At 41.2% G+C, this 14,326-nt stretch overlaps 1 protein-coding gene and 1 long non-coding RNA gene across 3 annotated transcripts in view; one reads left to right on the top strand and one right to left on the bottom strand.

Moving 5' to 3' along the window:
• Positions 1-14,326, bottom strand: part of RASL11A (RAS like family 11 member A) — a 38,793-nt gene that overhangs the window by 20,653 nt on the left and 3,814 nt on the right. The window lies entirely within an intron of this gene.
• Positions 1-14,326, top strand: part of LOC109449801 (uncharacterized) — a 36,588-nt gene that overhangs the window by 7,091 nt on the left and 15,171 nt on the right. For both annotated transcript variants that reach the window (XR_012495596.2, XR_002137756.3), the window contains exons 3-4: positions 9,295-9,392; positions 13,011-13,166. This is a non-coding gene — a long non-coding RNA (uncharacterized LOC109449801). The remainder of the gene's footprint in view (positions 1-9,294; positions 9,393-13,010; positions 13,167-14,326) is intronic.

Genomic DNA, 14,326 nt, shown 5'->3' on the forward strand with positions numbered 1-14,326 from the left:
CTCAAGTTTGAGCACATTGTAAAATCACTACAATTTTTATTCCATGTTTATGGTTTTGTCAGTATGTTTTACTTCTTTTGTGTATGTCTCCTGTATTTTATTGTAATTACACATGATCTTCCTACTGTTTGTCATTTAACCTTTGTACTGGCTTTATAATTGGATGATCCAGTGCTTTTACTAAGTGTTTGCTTTTGTGAGTGAGATTTTTTTTCTTTCCTATATTTTCTTATTTTTTATTTTTTCTACTTAAAGAAGTTCCATGATCATTTCTTGTAATACTGGTTTAAAGGAGATAAACTCCTTTAGGTTTTTCTTGTCTGGAAAACTGTATCTCTCCTTTGATTCTAAATGGTAGCCTTGCTGGGTAGAGTGATCTTGATTGCAGTTTTTTGCCTTTCATCCTTTTGGATATTTGCCATTTTTTTCTGGCCTGCAAAGTTTCTGTTGAAAAATTATCTGAGGATTTTTCCTCATACTTATGGGAGCTCCCTTGTATGTGAGTAACTACTTTTCTCTTGGTATTTTTTTTTTTAAAGATTTTTATTGGGAAAGGGGAACAGGACTTTATTGGGGAACAATGTGTACTTCCAGGACTTTTTTCCAAGTCAAGTTGTTGTCCTTTCAATCATAGTTGTGGAGGGTGCCGTTCAGCTTCAAGTTGTTGTCCTTTCAGTCTTACTTGCGGAGGGCGCAGCTCAGCCCCAGGTCCAGTTGCCATTGCTAGTTGCAGGGGGCGCAGCCCACCATCCCTTGCGGGACTCAAGGAATCGAACTGACAACCTTGTGGTTCAGCGCCCGCGCTCCAACCAACTGAGCCATCCCGGGAGGCAGCTCAGCTCAAGGTGCCCTGTTCAATCTTAGTTGCAGGGGGCACTGCCCACCATCCCTTGCAGGACTCGAGGAGTTGAACCGGCAACCTTGTGGTTGAGAACCCACTGGCCCATATGGGAATCGAACTGGCAGCCTTCAGAGTTAGGATCACGGAGCTCCAACGGCCAGAGCCACTGGGCCGGCCCCTCTCTTGCTATTTTTAAGGTTTTCTCTTTGTCTTGAACTTTTGGCATTTAATTATGATGTGTCTTGATGTTGGCCTCTTTGGGTTCATCTTGTTTGGATCTTTCTGTGCTTCCTGGACTTGTATGTCTATTTCCTTTGCCAGGTTAGGGAAGTTTTCCACATTTATTTATTTATTTATTCATTCATTCATTTATTCATTCATTCGATCATTCATTCATTTCAGGTGTACTAAACAATATACTGATTAGACATTTACACCCCTCACAAAGTGATAACCCTACGAAGTCTACTACCCATCTGACATCATACATAGCTATTCCAATACCATTAACTATATTCCCTGTGCTGCACTTTACATCCCGTGACTACATCCTATATATGTCTATGTATATGTATATATATGTATGTATACACACACACATATATATATTTAGTTGACATTAAATATTATTTTATATTAGTTTCAGGTGTATAGCACAGTGGTCAGGCACTTATACATAATCAGTCTATGAAGTGATCCCCTACCCCAAGTCCAGTACCCATTTGACACCCTACATAGTCTTTACAACATTATTGACTATATTCCCCACACTGTATTTCACATCCCCATGACTATTTTGTGACTACCAATTTGTACTTCCTAATCCCTTCACCTTTCTCACCCATCCCTCAGCCCACCTCCCCCCCAATCATTATTTCTTCAAAGAGGTTTTCATTATTTTTCTCTCTCTCTTCTTCTGGGAACCCTATGATGCGAATGCTTATACGCTTGAAGTTGTCCCAGATTTTCCTTAAACTATCTTCATTTTTAAAGAATTATTTTTTTGCTGTTCTGATTGGGTGTTTTCTACTACCTAGTCTTCCAGATTGCTGGTTTGGTCCTCTGCTTCATATAATCTGCTGTTGATTTCCTCTAGTGTAGTCTTCGTTTCAGTTGTTGTATTCTTCAGTTCTGATTGGATGTTTTTAAGTGTTCTCTATCTCCTTCTTTATGTTTCCTATCTCTTTGTTGAAGTTCTCACTGAGTTCATCTATTCTTCTCCTATGTTCACTGAGTATTTTCATAACCAGTATTTTGAACTCTGTATCTGATAGATTGCTTGTTTACATTTTGTTGAGTTCTTGTTCTGCAGTTTTGTCCTGTTCTTTTCCTTTGGGACATGTTTCTTTGTCTCCTCATTTTTGCTGACTTCCTTTGTTTGTTTTCATATGGTAGGTAGTTCTGCTGTGTCTTCCAGTCTTGAAAGAGTGGCCTTATGTGGTAGGAGTCCTATGGGTCCCAGTGGCACAGTCTCCTTGGTCATTTGAGCCAGGTGCTCCAGGAATGTCCCCTATTGTGTGGGCCCCCTTGTGATTGGGCCTTTATTGCTGCTGGAACTTCAGTTGGTGGTGTTGACCATCATGCTGACTGGCTGTTAGGACTGGCCATGACTACAGTGGATGAGCTGTTGTGTGGAACTGGGGCCAGCTGAGGCCACCCTTCAGATTTGTTGGTTGTGGAGCTGGTTGGGTGGGGCTGTGGTGTGGTCTGAAGCTGGCCACTAAGAATGTTGGGTCTAGAGTCTCTTGAAGGGGTTCCAGTATAGGCCAAAGTGAGCTCCCATGTTTGCCAGGTTTGTGGCTGGTTGGTAGGAATTACCAAATTTTCTGCAGTTGGTTGCTGCTTTTGCTGGGCTTGGAGGCACTTCAGAGAGGCTGCACTATGAACTGAGGCTGGCTGCCACTTGTGTGAGGCTTAGGACCCTTTGGTGGGCACTATGATGCAAGTGAGGCACGCTGCCACTTGTGCTGGGCTTGCGGTCATTTTGCTGGACAGTGAGGCACGCTGCCACTTGTGCTGGGCTTGCGGTCATTTTGCTGGAGCTTCATTACAAGCCAAGATTGTAGCCACTTATTCCAGGCTTGGGGCCACCTGAGGGGAGTTAACAGTGCAAATTGAGATTGGTCACTGCTTGTGCAGGGCTTAGGGCCGCTTGGCAAGAGCTCCAATCCACACTGAGGCCAGGTACTCCTTGTTTGTAGTTTATGGACCTTTGAGAGAGTCTGTAGCGACAGCCAAGGGAAGCTGCCACTTGTGTAGTATTTGGTGACCTTTGAGAAAGTCTGCAGTGCATTCCTAGGGCAGCCACTACTAATGTGAGGTTTGCAGTCCTTTGAGTGAGTCTGCAGCATGAGCTGAGGCAGGCCACTTGTGTAGAGCAGCCACTGGAAGTTCTTCCTGGGCGATCAAATTGGGTGGGACAGGGTTTCAGGGAATCACTAGGGTGGGGCGAATGGTGTTAGCTAGGTTAATTGAGAGTACAGATTTGGTGCCTGCTGTTCCTGGCCAGCTGGGTGGGAAGAATGCTTAACAAAGGAACAGTGGCGCCTGCCAGCACGTCCGTCCCCATGGAGAGTTGTCCTAACCCCTGCCCCTCCAACCCTTGCCCTGAAGTTAGTCATTTTAATTCTTCCCCATATATCCCTACACTTTTCAAGCTGCTGCTCCTGTGCTGGAGCCTAGAGTTAATGAGTTTGTGAACAAGCAAGTCCATGCACGGGCCCTTTAAGAGCAGAGCTTCATTCTCTTGCAGCCTTTTGTCTTTCTCAGATGCAATCCCTGCTGGTTTTCATAGCCAGATGTTATGGGGACTCCTCTTCCTGGCACTGGTGCCACTGGCTGGGGAGGCCAGTGTGGGGCTGGGACCCCTCACAACTCAGGGGGTACTTCCATTGATGAGATATCCTTCCTGATTCTTAATCACCATACCATGGCAGTGGGACAGCCCGTTTCTCATCTCCATGCCTCCTACCAGTCTCCATGTAGCTTTTTCTTTATATCCTTCGTTACAGGAGTTCTGTTCAGCTTCTCAAGGTGGTTGTTTTATAATTTAGTTGTAATTTTGATATGATTGTGGGAGAACACGAACACAGTTTACTTACTCTGAAATCTTGACTGGAAGTCTCCCTGTATGTATTATTTGTATAATGGATTTTCTAAAAATCAGCTACGCAACAAAATCCTTAACTTGTTTGAATTTAAATAATGTTATCTTATTAGTTTTGAAATTTGCATTTCTTTGACTTACTCCCCTGATGCATCTGGGACTTATAGTTTCCAGAAACTGGGTAGGATCCAAAATTTTGAATTTTCACATGCTCTGACTATAGTCTCTAGCCCTTAAGTTTACTTGCTCAAGAACTTGAGGAAGAATAAGGATTCAGTCTTCACCAATTCCTTTAATACGTTGACTTTTCCACCTTCACTGTACCCATCAGCCCCCTTTAACTTCTGTGTTCTTCTTTATCCAGCTTAATTTTCAGTAGTTCATCATTACAATCACACCCTTTCAACTACCTGGAGTCATTCTTCCTTTCATGTCACTATTTGGATAAATTCAATCTCTGCCTGCTCTGTGTGTCCTCACAGCTGAGCATTGTGGAAGATCTTCCAAACAGGCCAACTGGTGTGACTGTAAACTAGTCATCTGTGGGCTTTATGTTTTGCATATACAGTGTTTTTTAAGTTAAAATATGTTACATAAAAATCAAGATTTCTGCTTCTTTTGAAAAATCGGAAGATTTGGCAACATAGGGCTGACAGTCTTGGTGGTAGCAATCCAGTGGCTACCTCCTTCAGATTGGGCATGGATCCTTTTTTTTTTTTTTTAATTTTTATTGGGGAATATTGGGGAATAGTGTGTTTTTCCAGGACCCATCAGTCAATTTAGTTGTGGAGGGCGCAGTTCGGCTCCAAGTCCAGTTGTCATTTTCAATCTTAGTTGCAGGGGGCACAGCCCACCTTCCCATGCAGGAATCAAACTGGCAACCTTGTTGTTAAGAGCTTATGTTCTAACCAACTGAGCCATCTGGCCTCCCCACTGGCAGCTCAGCAGCAGCTCGTTGTCTTCAGCCTAGTTGTGGAGGGCGCAGCTCACTGGCCCATGTGGGAATTGAACCGGCAACCCTGTTGTTAAGAGCTCGCACTCTAACCAGCCGAGCCATCCGGCCGCCTTGGGCATGCATTCTTGAGTGTCATGTCCATTCAGCCTGCTTGTCATTTACCTGCCTTGCCCCATAGGCATTTGAGTTTTAGTCTCTGCCAAAAGTTTGTGATCAACAGTTCTCAAATGTACTCAGTAGTGCTAGCATCCCCACTGCAATTCCAGAGTTAGTTTGCTTACTTATTCTTTATAAAAGTTATTTCGCAATTTTTTTCTTCAATTATCAAATCTCCAATCCCTTCTGTCCGCCTTTCTTTCAGCTGATGACTGCCTAATTTTTATAAGTGTGCAAACATGTTCTGTTCTTTCCATCTAAAGCCTACCACCTTCTCCTTCTCAGCCCTAATTGACGTCATTTCCCTTTTATCTACTGCACCCTATTTTCTTCCATCGAGCTTTTAAAAAAAAAAATGAAATTACTGTTTTTGTACATCAAAAGCCATCAGATTTTAGCAGTGTGGTTTTACTGAATATGAGGTTGGACAATTAAGTTCGCAAACTCATCCTAGAAAAAGTGCTACATACCTCATTGCTGAATATCACTATGGTCGTCTTCGAAGTCCTCCCCTTGGGAAGCTATGCACCGATGCCAGCACCTAGTCCACCCTTCAAAGCAGTTTTGGAATTTTTTTTCTGGAATGGCCATCAGAGCTGTCGTCGTATTACTTGTGTCCTGAATGTCATCAAAATGTCTTCCTTTCAGTATTCTCTTTGGGTAGAGAAAGAAGTCATTGGGGGCCAGATCAGGTGAGTAGGGAGGGTGTTCCAATATAGTTATTTGTTTACTGGCTAAAAACTCCCTCACAGACAGTGCTGTGTGAGCTGGTGCATTGTCGTGATGCAAGAGCCATGAATTGTTGGCGAAAAGTTCAGGTCATTTTCGTCTAACTTTTTCAGGCAGCCTCTTCAACACTTCCAAATAGTAAACTTGGTTAACTGTTTGTCCAGTTGGTACAAATTCATAATGAATAATTCCTCTGATATCAAAAAACATTGTTGCAAGAAGTTCACGAACTTATTTGTTAGACCCTGTACATCTCTTCCTTATCCCCAATTCTGTTAGTTTAATCTGATTTCTGCCCTAATCATGCCACTAAAACTGCTCTTGTCAGTTATCAACTACTTTAGTGTTGCCCAAACCAAAAGATATTCCCTGTTCTTGTCTTTCTTAGTCTCTTGGAAGCTTTGGACTGTTGGGAAAACCAGCAAAATAGCCTGTGGAGTGTTCCTTGAAAAAGGAGCCTTGCTCCTTGAAACATGATCCTTTCTGAACACTCCACAGGCTATTTTGCTGGTTTTCCCTTCTCTTCCTGGCCGCTAACTAATGCACTTCCTCAGGACTTGGAATTCCAGTCATGTGCTGCCTAGGGAAGGGGGCACATTTTGACAGATGTGTCGTTAAATGATTTCATCATTGTGTGAGTATCACAGAGTGCACTTACTCAGATCTAGATGGTAGAGCCTACCACCGTAACTGTATGTACCGTGCTTTTATACCATGGGCAGCGCAGTTAGGTCTGTTTACACCAGCGTCACCACAGGCACATGAGTAATGCATTATGCTACGACGTTATGACAGCTATGACATCACGAGGAAGCAGGAAATTTCAGCTCCATTATACTCTGTGGGACTACCGTCATATATGCAGTCCATCTTGGCCCAAAACGTCTTATGTGGTGCATGACTGTGCTTCCCCTGCTCTTCTCTTTCTGTGCTCTCTTCCTAGGTAATTCCATTTAAACCCATAATTTTAAATTTCATCTCTATCCTGCTTACTACCAGATTTATTTAATTCAGGCCTTTCCTTAAAACTCCTATTCAACCTGACATCTATTCTTGGCTACCATCTAGCATCTCAAAGTTAACATATCCAACATAAAACATTTGGTTTCGGGGCTGGCCCGGTGGCTCAGGTGGTTGGAGCGTCGTGCTCCTAACGCTGAGGTCGCCGGTTCGATTCCCACATGGGCCAGTGAGCTGTGCCCTCTACAGCTAAGACTGTGACCAGTGGGGCTGCCGTGGGCTGCTGAGTGCTGCAGTGGGCTGCAGTATACTGTGAGGGGCCGAGACTGATGACTGGCGACCAACTGCCTCAGCCGGGGGGAGCGTAAGGCTCCTAATACCAGCATGGGCCAGGGAGCTGTGTCCTACACATCTAGACTGAGAAACAACGGCTTGAACCAGAGTGGGGCTGGAGGGAGCCGGAAGAAGGGGGAAAAATGTAAATAAATAAAATGTTTGATTTCTACCCGTAAGCCTGGTTTTGCTCCAGTATTTCCCATGTCATTAAATGGCATAAGCCAAAGCCCTTGGTTTCATCTTTACATTTTCCCTTACTCCCTCCGTATCCAATCCTTCGGCAAATTTTGTCCACATTCCGCTTGCAAAATATATCTCCAGATGGCCTACCTCTGTTCAGCTCTACCATTACCACTGTAATCTGTCATCTGGACTGGTAATGGGCCCATTAAGGTCAATTTTTTCTCTTTTACCTCTGCTTTATCCACTTTTTACAGAGTAGTCAGAGTGCTCTTTTAAAAATGTAAACCTGATTATATCAGGTCCTAGCTCAGAGCCCTGGGAAGGCTTCCTATCGCGGTTCAATGAAACGTAGCTCCTTACCTTTGTTTACAAGGTCCTGCATAAACCAGTTTTTTTTGTGTTTTTTTCAGGTTCACTCAGTTCCTTGTAGCTCCCTCTGGAGTCTTTAGTTCCATTACCAAGCTCTTTATAGCCTTGGGGGCTTTATGCATGCTGTTCCCTTTGCCTTCCAAATGGGTCACCCTTTCTCGTCCTGCTTCCTAAATAAGTATAATATTGCTGTTCACATCCAAATAACTAGGATTTAATAAGATGTTTCAATTATAGAGCAAACCAAATGACTGTGATCAAAGTATTTACAATTACTTGTATTTTAGTTAACTTTTAAAAAATCCGTCATAGGAAAAATTGAGTTCTGAGTCAATTTTTCTGTTTTTTAGCATATTCTGTTATTTACCTCACTCATCAGTTGATCCAGGCTAAGTGTAACCAAAATGATATACTGTTATCCTAAGAAAAGCATAACTAAGAAAATAAAAATAGTAGTATACTTATATAAATTCCAAAATTAAATGTGTTCTTGCTGTGGCCCGCCATTTTAAACTTTGTACGTCATTCTTGACTTAATGTAAATTAAACCCCAGTTTGGGTGTGTGTGTGAGTGTGTGTATCACTGTAACAGCCCCTCCCCTAACTTCTCTTCCCTTCTATAAAACAGCTTTTTCCTCTTTGTTTCACCTTCTTGTACGTGGCTCACCATGGCTACAGTACAGGATTGCATTCCCTTCTTGTTCCCAGATAAATACTTTTTGCTGAAGGAATACCTGCCAGCTTTCTGTTTGCAGTCGATAATGTCTAACTTCATAAAAAATTCCCAAATAGTTTTCCACAGTAAACCTCTATTTTATTTATTTAGCGTTTTCCCCTGAAGACAATAAGGCATTTATTTTTACTACAGGCTTTTAAAATAGGTTCGCATCACTAGTTCCGTCATACAGATCTGAAAACCAAAGTGGTTTCCTGAGTCTCTGATGGTCAATTTGTTTCCACTTTGCGATCATTAATGTAAAGAGAAGAAGAAAAACTTTGAAACGTAGAGAGAAATGTGAAGTAAATGTAGAAAGTAGTAAAACTAAAAATTCATTTAATATTTATTACTAGCATCTAGATTAAATCAGGTACTGCACTGAGTGGTGAGACTATAAAAATGAATGAAACATGATTCTTGCTCTCAAGGTCTCCACAGAGTTTGGTGGAAGAGAAAGGTGAGTACAATGTTCTAAGGTCACTGAGTATGAACAGCATGAGAGTTCCCTGGGTGATGGCACTGCAAGTAGATTAGAGCAAGGGAGTGGGAGAGAGAAGAACCAACGCACAGAGAAGGGTCACAGAGGAGTTGAACTCAATGAAAAAGTAACACTTTGACCAGAGCACAAGTAGGAAGGGTGTTGTACGCAGAAAGTATTTTAGCTTATGTAAAGGCATAGTGATGTGTAACAGCTTTAAAAACTCAGAGAAATGAGCGTCATCCAGTAGCTTTAGAGAATAAGGTCAACAAATGAACAGGAATGTGACTTACCAAAGTGAAGCAAATTTATAATTTTGCACCAGGCTTGAGTAAAATACGAAATGAAGCCCGTAATGGTTGTGCATTAAGCTAAAGTCACATCTTTATTTTACCATTTGTGTGTTTTTCTCCCATGAAGGGATTTTAACAAAGAATATCTGTTGTTTTATTTTGGCTTTTAGATACTGGCCATTTCACTCCAGCAGGACAAATTTTCCAAGCCAGGAGGAAACATGAATCTGTCTTCTGCATGTGAGGCTCTAGCTGGGAACTCCATTTGGTTTGTACTTTGTCTTTGCAGATTGGCAGGAGAACAATTTTAAATAAAAACTGATTAGGAGTTTCTAGTGTAGAAAGTATATAATGAGAATTCTTGTCTCCAGGAAATGTCGCTGTAATGCTCTCTAAAGTGAGGGTAGAAATATATGAATAATTGAAAAACATATGGTGAAGAATAATTACCATAAAATAATATTTTTTCATCAAAATTTTCATTTGAGATCTTGAGAAGTAGAAAAAAATAAACAAGAAAAGATCTGTTTCTTAATGAGCAAGGCAAAGATTGCACTCTTTCAGAATTTGATTCTCTACCTGAAAACAATGAGGCATAATAAACAGACTGGTGACCATGTGATTGGACATTCAAATTGAATCTCAACCCCCTAACCCTTCACTGTCTGCATCCAGATTTTTCTTTTCCCGAGTTCTGCCTTTTGCGCTAGCTACTAAAATATCTTCAATTGCCATAGACTTGAAGGTCAGTGTAACATGTGGAAGAAGCTGGTCAAGTATCAGAAGTGTTCAGACGGGCATAGTATTTTATTTTTAATTTTTTTTTTTTTTTTTAAGATTTTATTGGGGAAGGGGAACAGGACCTCATTGGGGAATAATGTGTACTTCCAGGGCTTTTTCCAGGTCAAGTTGTTGTCCTTTCAATCTTAGCTGTGGAGGGCGCCGCTCAGCTCCAAGTCCAGTTGATGTAGTCAGTTGCAGGGGGCGCAGCCCACCATCCCCTGCGGGAGTCGAACTGACAACCTTGTGGTTGAGAGGACGTGCTCCAACCAACTGAGCCATCCGGGAGCTGAGCCAGACGGGGATAGTATTGAAGTGAGAGTTGGGGAAGCCATTGTAGTGATTTGTGGAGGCCTAATTATGTTGAGACAGTAAAGCACAATTTGGAAATGTGGAAACAGGTGCAATGTAGAGTTCTGTGGTCTGTAAGGAAGCATCTAAGTAGACTATTGGACTTGTAATAAATTCAAGGATACCAGTTGGTCAGTTGAGGTCAGTAGTTTTCCTAGGTAACGCCATCACTTGGAGCTGTCCGCATCTCTTCCTGGCAAACTTTTTGTATTTGCAAGAAGAAAGAAAGAGGTTTACCTTCTGATTCCACACACTTCGTTATGATTTAAATGAGGGCTGACAAATTTCATGTCTGTTGTTAGCATTGATGGATTGATGGATTGATTATGGCTACCTGCACCTGGATTAAGTAGTTTCTCAGGCCAATTCCAGGCTGATTGAAAATTAAATAAAGAGTATTATTGCCCTATGGGCACTCACTGGGGGGAAAAGACCCCTACATGCCATATTTTTGTCACCTCTGAATCATAACTGGTTGTAAGAAAAGTGATTTCACTGACAGAGGTAAAGCTACAGAAACAGGGTAGGAGACAGCGTGGGGGTTATGGCTTATCATGGGGGTGGGTACTCCCAAAGAGGGGTCCCCAAATCAAAGTTAGTGGTACTGTACTGGTGGTCCACAGCATGCCATCTCTCCTGCTTTCCTTCACAGCTTCTCTCTCAGAGTCTGGGTGCTCTCAAAGTCTGCTTTGAGAACCTGTGGGTATCTCGAGACCTTTGCAAGGGATGTGTGGCGTCAAAACTATTTTTATAGTAATGCCAAGACACTATTTGCCTTTTTCCCTGTGTGGGCATTTCTCTGATGGTACAAAAGCAGTAATGGGAAAAACAACCTCGTGCCTTGTGGTCACACAACAGCCTAGCCATTTGTCCCCCCCTCACCTTTCCTTAAGGAAAGAAGAGTCTGTGGGACTGTGTTTCTCTGGGACTGAGTTTGTTATACCTTGTGTCTCTCTGTTTGGTCTTCAAAAGAAGGATTTGCAGTCAAAGACGAGTAAGATTCCCCACGGGGGGGCGGGGGGACAACTCAAGCCATACGGAGCCCCATTGAGACCCCCGATGAGCTGTCTTGGAAGATTTGGGAAGGAGCCTTGCCTCCCCTTCCCCCATGCTTGAGAAAAGCTGCTGGGACTCTTGCTGCTCTCCCTCACCTAATTGTGAGAGAGGTCTTTAGAGCGATAAGATCAAGCTCTTTCTGCTCAGCTCATGGCATTGCTTTACCAAGAGAGACTTCCCCCCCACCCCCAGGGAGTCATCATGGGACTATATGCTTCGGCCGTTTTGGGACAAATAATTTCAGTTTGAAGTCATTTTCTGACGTAGTAGATGAGTTTCACAGACCATGTCTTAAACAATGTAACTTCCTAGTGTGTAATCAATAAATACCGTGAGTCAGCCCGATTCGGGGCTCCAGTCTTTCGAGGCTGCGAGACCCTTGGCCTTCGGAGATTTAACCGCATTGAGTCTCTGCTTCTTTCTTATAGCTTAACCCAAAGCCGCCTCTTCTCACCTCCCCACAGCCTGTGTTGCGCTGGATGCAGTGCCTCACCATGAGTCAAGGCGGTGGCAACAGATAGAACTGGTCATTATTGTGTTTACCACCATGTACTCACAGTTTTAAAAAAGCCAGGTCACTTACACATATTCTAGATGAGGGCAGTAGAAGTCATTAATTTTACTGAATCTCCATTCTTGAGTGTACATCTTTTAAATTGATTGTGTGTGACAAATGGACACTTGTGCTACATAATCAGTATGATGGTTGTTTGGAGAAAAAGCATCTATTCTGTTGTTTGAGGTGAAAGCTGAACTTTTTCCCATTGAACACTATTACTTGAAAGAACAACAGACATCAAATTGTGGTTATTCAGTGTTGAGTATTTGACAGAGATTTTTCTGAAAAGTAAATTAAACCAGACTACTGTTACTTCAAGGAAAACAACTGATAATGTTTGTTGCCAATGAAAATTTGAGCTTTTAAGTAAAAATTAGAATTTTGGAAAACTTGTATCCACCACTATGAGCTTGACAGCTTCTAACAGCTTAGATATTTTTTTGATGAGATCATTGGTGATACAAACCAGTGTTTTATATTGTATAATTAAATGTGTCAACGTTTGGATTATCTGTGTAAGTGAGTGAATCATATTTTCAAATGACCAACACATAATGTTACAAAATAAGGAATAGGAAAAGATCATTTGAAGTGTAAGCTAGACCAATAAGTTTTAATGTAACAGTATGAAAACTTCACTGGTAGCCTTTCAGATTTCACACTGCAACAGTTTTTTAAGATCTGCCACTTGTTGAGTGTTGTTGTAGTATCAAATAAGAATAGCTATAATTGCCTGAAAAAAGTTATTAAAATACTTTTATAACTCATTTGCATGTGTCTGGGTTTTCTTTATGTCTGGGTTTTACTTCAACCAAATAGCATTTGGCAATGGATTCAGTGCAGAAGCAGATACGAGTTTTCTGGCTGTCTTCAATTGAGCTAGACCTTAAGGACATTGCAAAAATGTGAAACAATGCCACACTTCTCACTATGTTGTTTTTTTTTTTGGGTGGGGGGCAGGAAATATAGTTATTTGTTATAAAAAGATGTTATTTATGTTAACATAGTGGGGGTTTTATTATTTTTATATAAATTAATGAATGTTTCTAAAATGTCTTCATTTAAATTTCTAATGTATAAATATGGATAGATAAAACCCACATAAACAAAAGTTCTGAGCAGTCTCCAATAATTTTTCAGAGGTAAAGGGGTCTGAGACCAAAAAGTTTAAGAGCACTGTCCTCGTCCCCTACTTCTGCTGAGTGTGCTTTGACTCCCAGAGGAGAGCCGGGACGTCACTGCAAGTTCCTGAAGTAATCTCCATTTGTAGCAAACTTGGACTACTCTGCAGTTTGGGTGAGTCCCATGTCAAAATATGCATGTTTCCATAGTGATCTTGCTTCTGCAAAGTTATTCAGGAACGTGGACACGTGGGGTTATTTCCATTTTGCTTTGTGAATCCTGGACAAGTCTCAGCACAACTCTGCTGAATTGCTTTGAACTAAAGGTTTTCAGTTTTTAATTTATCCTGTAATTAGGCTGATTTTGCTTCAGTGTTATTCTCTCATGTCCTTAGATTTCCGGTGAAGCTCCTTATGAGTCAGGTCAAATTTTGTGGGACAATCAGATAGGGAACTAGCTCTTGGTTATGCTTGTTAAAAATGTATCTTGGAGATGCTTTAAAAATAAACCCACTAAAGTTTTCTCAGAATAGTCTTTCTGGTTGTCAAATGAAATAGGTGAGCAATTAGGCTTATGTGCTATGAGTAGATTCAAAATTTTCTGCTGACTGGCACAGTGTCCTGTCTGCCTCTGAGTCTCATTCAGGACTTGGCTGTACTCTGATGAAATAAGAAGAATCTGTGGTTGAAATATTCTAACTACAGTACTTGCTGACAAAAGACTAAAACCTTTTTAGCCATTAGAAAAATTACTCTGGCTACCATTTCATATATGCCAGGAATTGTTAAAATAGACTTTTTTTTGGGAAAACTGACAATAACTTTAACCATTATAATGAACCACAATGACATCAATATATTCCTGCAAAATAATTGATACAAAATGCTTTTAAAAGTTTCAGCACTGGGATTTGTAGCTGAAGCATAAAATGTTATGTGAAGAACCTTTGTCAGACTACTGCTAATTTGCACTAAGCTTTCAAATTGTATAGATGCAATTCCACTGCCAACTGTTTTCTTCAAACTAGTTTTTAAACATCTGTGATGCTTAAAACTTGGTTTCTGTAGTATTTGAAAGCTGATTTGTGTGCATGAAATTGGTAAAGTCAAGTTTAAAACATTTACTAGAATTCTTAATTTTAGTTGATCTAAGAGAAGATACTTGAAACTGAGGAGTAAACTGGATAGGGAGCTTCTAGGGCTAGTGGTCTGATTACTTTTGCACAGTGAATTTCAGAAAATTATAATGTAAGCTTCATAAAGGTAATGACTTTGTCACTACAGATGTACTACTTTATATCTAGTGCTTAACATATAGTAAATGCTCAGAAAATA

The sequence above is a fragment of the Rhinolophus sinicus genome, chromosome 16 (genome assembly GCF_057876585.1).
Source record: "Rhinolophus sinicus isolate RSI-liver-muscle chromosome 16, RSI-T2T, whole genome shotgun sequence".
Taxonomy (NCBI): Eukaryota; Metazoa; Chordata; class Mammalia; order Chiroptera; family Rhinolophidae; genus Rhinolophus; species Rhinolophus sinicus.